This window comes from Montipora capricornis, chromosome 6 (genome assembly GCF_036669925.1).
Source record: "Montipora capricornis isolate CH-2021 chromosome 6, ASM3666992v2, whole genome shotgun sequence".
NCBI lineage: Eukaryota > Metazoa > Cnidaria > Anthozoa > Scleractinia > Acroporidae > Montipora > Montipora capricornis.
Window position 1 is genome coordinate 43,657,179 of NC_090888.1, and position 7,804 is coordinate 43,664,982.

General features: G+C 41.6%; 1 pseudogene; it reads right to left on the reverse strand.

Moving 5' to 3' along the window:
* Nucleotides 1-4,990: 4,990 nt before the first annotated feature.
* On the reverse strand, nucleotides 4,991-7,578 carry LOC138050544 (BTB/POZ domain-containing protein 6-like; annotated as a pseudogene).
* Nucleotides 7,579-7,804: the final 226 nt, after the last annotated feature.

Consider the following 7,804-nt stretch of genomic DNA (forward strand, 5'->3'; position numbering starts at 1 on the left):
GCAATAACACAGCTTCAGCCTTCTCTAATCAAGGTTTACAAGGCTAAAATAAGGCGTCTTCGGGAAAAGACTTACAATCTGAGAATTCAGCAGAATTCCGTTACAAGTCAGCTAAATAAAGTCCAGGCTCCTTACATAGTGTGAGATTCACATGTACGGGCAAGTAATTTCACTTTTCGTTTCACTACACATGCTCGAAAAGATGCAAAAGCCCTTCCCTGTTCTCTTACCCGTCTCCACTAGATCACGCTAACACGCAATTTTGCCCTCCCCTCTCCCCTGAAACAGCTTCCCTCACTCGCCGATATTCTTCGGATGGCAAGGAATCGACTTCGTCAACTTCCGACAAAATTCCGTTGCCGTGGCTCCAAACAATAGGGTATTGTGCATAGGTGTGATATGGAATTTGATCAGGAGCGACAGGTCATTTCTTGATACGATGCAGTGATCGCGGACCACACCAAGTTCCTCTAGATTGAAAAGCGTCCTTAGACCTACCAAACTACTGATGAACATTAAAAATGCTTCGACCGAGAAAAACTATCCTCAGAAGGATCATCTCTAAAGTTTATGTGACAACGTTCTACATAGTCTAAGATTTCTGGATTTGAGGTGACCTTCAGCTACTCAGAAAAAGCAATTTTCAGTCTGTCCCACCTTTAAGGGTGGCTGGTTGCTTAACAAACCGATAACTTCCTCATCTGGACATACATACCAAAATTATTGTTTGCCTCGGGAAAGGACCTTGGCCTGTCTGGCTAGACCACATTACAGAAAGGCTGAACAAGTGGGGAAGTAACACAACCACACTGGGTACCACGATTTCGGAAGCACCTACCGCTACCTTTCCGGAAATTTGCCTCAAGCAGAATAAGGGTTAAATCTTGGTCTGACTTGAGGATAGATATTTTGCAAACCTCCTCCTTATTAATAATGAACTTTATTCAAGTGACAAATTCTTTAGCGCCTGCGCGCTAATGTATAATCAACACGATTAGAAGATCTGTATGAACCCCAGGGAAATTCACAGTAAAATGAAGTTTCATGGCATCCCTACACCTATGATTCAACTCATAGTTAGCAGTCATAGCCAAAGCCAGACCATCTAAGCATGAAGTTTAAAGTTCCGTAGGGGCTAGAGTTTAAAGCAACGAATCCGTAACTTCCGGTTGGCTATAAATGGCTAACAATGTAGCTCGTGTGGATCAAAAACTTAACGCCATAAGCTTTACCGGGCATTTTATGCAAGATACTATGTTCACATATTGGTGTCAGTACCTTCAATTGACATTCTTTAGTGTGCAGAGGCATTTCGTTATTGTCTCGATTTTTTCCTGGGGGATCATCTACAAACATAATTTTATCGCAATCTCTGCCACCATTTTCAATGACTTTAGGACCCGGCCTTGAGAGAAGTGACAAGAACCAACTGGCTGCTACGGTCCCGCACTTCTGTCTCCTGAGAGTCAAAACGATCGATAAGGGCACTTCACTCACTCGAACAGCGAGAGCCTCAATATCCTTCACAATATATAACAAGAGATGGACTGTTATCACCATTAACTTCGTCAGTCTGACAGGAATAATTAGTATCAAATTGATAGAAATTGAGACCGGCCACAAAATGGCTTGATTTTGAAGATAGCAGACCACTCTCTGGCTGGTCTTGAGGCTGTAAAGTGCCCACACTGCAGCCACTTGCCTCGAACATGATCTAACTGAAGCTAAAATCAGGCTACTGCAGGCTCTGCTAACGTAGATGCAGACTCTGTCTAGAAAGCATCAATTACGTCATAAATGGCAACTTAACCCTGAGCTGTTTGATAGGCTTTACCAGACATTTTCTCATTAAGTATTGATTTGGTTACCAAAGCTCCCAATGCTCAGCTATCAAGGTTTACCTCATGGCGATCGGTTCCCAGGCCTGCTTTTATGGATGTCTTTACTATGTAACATGCAAATAAATATTATTATACACTCCCTCCTATTGAGGATTGCAGACCGCTCTCTGGCTGGTCTTAAGGCTGTAAAGCGCCTGGACTAGATAACACCATGAATGGTGAATGCCTTAACAACATCAATCTAGGTGAACTTGCGATAAATGTGACGATAACATAGATCACTTCTCCTTTGAAATGTATCGAACAATGGAATTCGTACGGTTCCAGCTGAAAATCAGGCGCCTCGTGGTACTAATGCGAATGCCTACACGAAGTCATGCTGGGTGAATTTTGCATAAACGTGACTATTACATAGTTCACTTCACCTTTTATACGACGGTATTTTACAAACTCTAATAAGAGAATTTCCGTCCAACGACAAAAGGTCGATGTCAGCTAGAGGAGGGTAGGAGGGATACGAAGAGTTTTCAAAACGGCGGACACAGGTGTTCTCCAATTCGGTATCAAAAAACGCCATAAAAAGGTCATTCTAGACTAAATAGACACAAGTACCTCCAACAAAGAAACGACCGACCCACCCATCCACCATCACAAGAGACGGGGCGATGGGAAACTAAGCATTTTATTGGGATGGCCTGTGTCCAGAAGAAGATCAAGCTGTTCAAGACGCTAGTACGCCTAGTACTACTCTACGGATGCGAGGCATGGAAAATGACAAAGGTGGAGGAAAAGAAGATGGACGCATTCCAGTTTGTGTGCCTCAGACGAATCCTCGGAATTCGGTGGCCACAGAGAGTGAGCAACGAGAGGATAGGGGATATTACAGGAATAAATAAGACCAGTGATGAGATCCGCAGGAGGCGCTGGAACTGGATCGGGCACGTCTTGAGAAAAGATGCAACCGACAACTGCAGGGTAGCGTTAGGGTGGCAACCAGAAGGGAAACGGGCAGTAGGTCGACCAAAGACCACGTGGAGACGAACTGTGGAAAATGAGCGAAAGAGTGAAGGGTGGAACAGCTGGAGAGAAGTCAAAGTCATAGCGGAAGACAGAGTGGGTTGGAAGACGAGGGTTGCGGCCTTATGCGCCTCCTGGCGCGGAGAGATCTAAGTGCTAAGTAAGTAAGTGCTGTGTCCAGAAATGCCCCAAATTAGATGCACGCTGATTTCAATAAGCGTCACGAAGTGTCCCCTTGCTCTTCTCGCCAACTTCAACATCACTCTTGTCTCGGAAATTAATGTCACAAAGTGTCCCCCAAATGCTGCTGTTTAAGTAAAGATTAACTGCTGTATTTAATCAAACCTAAAATATAACGTTACCATAACCTTGCCTTGCTGGAAATAGATGTAGTAAGCCTTTGACTCAAATTAAGGGACACTTCGTGTCGGATGTCAAAATTAGGCGTGTATCTAATTAGGTGCATTTCTGGACATCAGGGATGGCCTGAGAAAAAAACAAAATGTGAATGATCTCGTTCTCATAGATAAAGTGGAATAAAGTTCATCAATAAAACTCTTTTGACCTTGTACTGACAAAGTTTCCGAACGATCTGGCACATCACGAGCTAGTACGTCTGTGATTTCAAATTTTAGCGTGATTGCTATTCGCTGGCTTTTGACAATTACTCTGACATAACTTTCCTTTCCGTTTGCTTGCCGAGGATTTGCTTGTTTTTTCTTTTAAAACTCGTGCAACTCAAGAAAAATTCATTGATCAACTGGTGAATTCCTCAGTAAATTTCACTTGAAGAACCGAAATTGCAGTCATCTCTTCGTGATTCATGGGATATCGGGTTTTTGCGTGAAATTTACGGTGGAATTCACTAGTTAGGCAATGAATTTTTGTATAGGAGAAGGTGAAGAAATGATTTAATTAAGCAGTACCCAGAAACACAACTCAACTCCGGAGCTATAGGTCCCGGTTCCAGCCCTGGCCGGGAACGTTAATTGTGTTGTATTCGTGGGCAATACACTTTACTCGCACGGTGCCTCTTTCCACACATGTGTATAAATGGGTACCGGCGAATTTAATGCTGGGGGTAACCTTGTAATGGACTGGCATCCCATCCAGGGGGGAGTAGAAACACTCCTAGATGCTTCATGCTACCGAAACCGGGATAATCTCCGGCCTGATGGGCCAATTAGCTGATATGCAGACTTTACCTTACCTTGTAAACTTCGGCGCGTTTTTTTCTAACACTCTCCCAGTCCTCCTGCATTCGTAATCCGTCTCTTCTGTGATTTTAAAGTTACTTGAAGAATCTTTTAGGTTTGTGACGGTTAGCTTATTGTCATTCAGTATTCCAATACGGTCTAAACCAAGTTCTATTTCAAAAAGCGATTATATCGGAACTTGCAATAGATACCCTGATTAATAACATGTTTTCCAGCAGTTTGGTTAGTCTAGATTAATTGGTCTAAAGAGCGGATATCACCACCTGGACATTGTTTTCCGAACATGAACCTTTTATTGGCTTCATTGAAGAATCTTTATTGGCTTCATTGCTGGATTATGCCCAAAGGAAAACTTAGAGTTCCACCTTCTGTCTCTATTTTCGGCGTCGTATTTTTCAGTTTCATTAAGTTATTCCGCCACTTTTATTATTGAAGTGGTGGAGATACCAGGGTATACGCAGTTTTGTTTACGTTGATGATAGTTTTCCATGACCTTAAGCGAACCGAGTCAGCGACTAAAGAAAACTACGACGTCATCAGGACAGATTTCGCCCCACGCAGGGTTCTTAGTCAACGGGGATTGCTACACAAGTCATTACCCGTTTGGTGTTGTGAACGAAAGCACTTTAAAGCCATCGCAGATAAAAGATATGGTGGGTGTTTTAGCCTGACACGAGGTAATGTTCCTGGAAAACTGATTGGAGAAATTAGGTTTTCGAATAATGGTGTCTACCAAGACCAGAATGGTTCAAGCACCTTTTTCCTGTGAGACAAATTTGACAATTAGAGAGCAAAAACATCTGAACAGAATAATAGAGCGTTTTGACAAAGCATTCTGCTCTTAATGTCTAAATTTATTGCACCGTAACGAAGTTCAGTAATAGTTGGAACACTGATGAAGTTGATAAGTTGAAGTTGGATGAATTTTATTTTATCCCTTTAACTTCTCTCTGCTTGAAGCTCAGTACATCCACTGATCTTACGATTCGTATCTACAGCGGAATACTCTAACATTAACAATTAACCGCTTAACAAACGTGATATGATATAACTTTGCTGGGAACTAGGCAGGTGCATTATCTTACAAGATAACGAAATTTGGAATTTTTCATTTAACAAACCAAGACAGGAAATTGATGAAATGGATAACTGTGCTTGTAATACAAGACGTGCACGGGCGGATCTGGGGGAGGGTGCAGGGGGAGCGGCGCACCTTTCCCCTGACATGACCTACTGTTTTTTAATACAACTGCCATTCTGCCAAAAAAAAACGTCACCAGTCAGCTACGCAATTCCTTAGTAGTGCACCCCCTCCTAAGAAAAATTCTGGATCCACCCCTGACGTGATTGGCAACATAAGTAGGTTCTAGAAAAAGCAAATACCCAACTTGTGTACAACCTATAAGTGAATTGGTGATAACTGTGAATACTTCGGAGAAATAAACGGATGAGTTAAACTTATTAATTATGATTCATTAAGGATATAATCACCTCCACTAGCAGCTAGAGAAAGAATTCAGAATAACTTTGAAGAAATTCACATTTCTTTTGAAAGCTTATTTTGTTCAGTCATGAATTAAGTGTCGAAAAATCTACATTACTTGGCCTAAAAATGGTGAGGTCGTCTCATTTAGCACCTTAATTTCATCATTTTTGAACGACTTTTTTAAAAATTAAGTGTCAGTACTTGCATTATTTAACCCACCTAGCCCTCTCATTGGCTTTTTAAGAGCAAGTTGTCGGTTTTCACATACAGGTCGAATAATATAATGAACAATGTGATTCATGGTACTTACTATACACGTCACAATGTGTCACAAGTCTGACTTGCAGGCGCCTAGCGTGGTCATTTTTGCAAGTACGCACAAGTACATATGATCTAGAAACTTAAGTAAATTGAGCGAAAAATACTGCGTTCTTTATTTCTTGTCGAAATAGTTGTGTGAATACAAGCAAAGAACACGTGCGTATATGCGTATAGGACGCTACGCGCCTGACTTGTGGCAATTGTGTACATTTTTGCTAATGATTGATAGTTTGAAAACGCTGTTTTATGACTGTCAGATGTAGCGGAACAAGCAATTTAAAAAAATCTTACAAAGAAAACACAAATCGGGGAAATTGACCAGTGGAAGGACTTGTTCCGTTGCCCTGCTGTGTAATTTTCTTAAATGTAAACTGCACACCAGACACGTCAACCAAAGAAAGGCCGTTGAATCCCTTGACAGAGGAGGGCCCGGAGATTTCTGCTTCGATTTGATAATCAGTGTTTTTCTTCACATCAAGTGGCGTGTCAAAAACAATTTCAAACCCAAAGTAAATACCAACTTTGTATTCCATTTCCTGTGACCTAAAGCTATCCGTCTTGGTTTTAACTGTGGTATCGCTGTGAAGATCCTTGATCACTAATTTAACGTGATAGTCGCTGTTCATACGTCCAAATAAACACATTCCATGCAACTTGATGTTGTTATTCACGCTAAAATAAGACTGTTTTTGCTTTTTTCGTAGACGCGCAACATTAGACATTCTGCTACGTTGTTAAATCTATCACAAGTGCGAAACACAGGGGATAAACATGACCGCTTTGTCTCTGGAAATCCCACTGGGGTGGCTCCCAATGCTGAATTAAAGAACTTTACGAGGGTGATTACTTCGTCTTGAGTTAGGATTTTTTTATCAAGGACAACGGTTGCAAATTCTTGTTCTTTCATCAAGGGAAAGCGGATTTTTTTAACTACTGCTTCCCCAAGAATCCCTCTTTTTGCCTCACCATTTGCTTCTAAGCCTTGCTTTTTGCATTGCTTTGTCGCCCACAAGTGAACAGCTTTGAACAGGTCGATCTCTTTCAGGGTAAGAGTGTCTCTTGAGATGATTGTCTCAAGGAAGGAGCGTTGAATTGTCGCAAATCCATCTGACGTCACGACTTCTTCCGACTGCGTGTCGATCACTTCCCAACATCGATCTACCAAGGCTTTGTCGTCGTAATTTTCAGCCAATGGAAGGATGCTGAGGACATTTGATGGTTGTAAATTATTTTGAACATATTCGCTGCATTTATCAACCAGTGAAGGCACCATGTATTTCTTCGCCAAATAAAAGACCTCCATAACATTGCTTCCGCTTAAATTCACTTCATCGCTGTACATGAAACGAAACAACTCAAACAGACTGTCGTATTCACAGTCAGGCAGTTCAATGGAGCGACTAGTTTCCGCTAGCTCACTGTAAAACATGGCTTCAAACACAGGACTACTAATCGAGAGCACAAACTTGTGTGCTGGAATAACTTGCTTACTTTCACTTTCGTCATCCCTGTTAGATTTACGAACCACAAACTTCACATCGCTAAAAAGATCGTTGTTCAGCATAAACATGGTTCTTTCTCGAACTGTGAGCCTCTTTGTTTGCCAATTTTCTTTCGCAGACATCTTCGTTTAGATGGGCAATCTAGAAATGTTCACGATAATTCGCTTCTTAGTCCGTTGTGTCCGTCAAGCTGATGTGTGACGACCGTAGCGGAGTTTTCAGCCAATGAGACATACATCACACACTGCCTCTTACTGTGTGATGCATGAATGCTTCCTGATTCAATTCCTGGTTTTTACATGACGTCACAAAAATTTTAGTCCTTTCCTTCATCAGGTTAAAGGTATTTTAAAATATATCTGCTGGCCTGTTTTAAGCTTGATAGCATGCCCTGTTTTTTTTTAAGAAATAAGGAAGTTT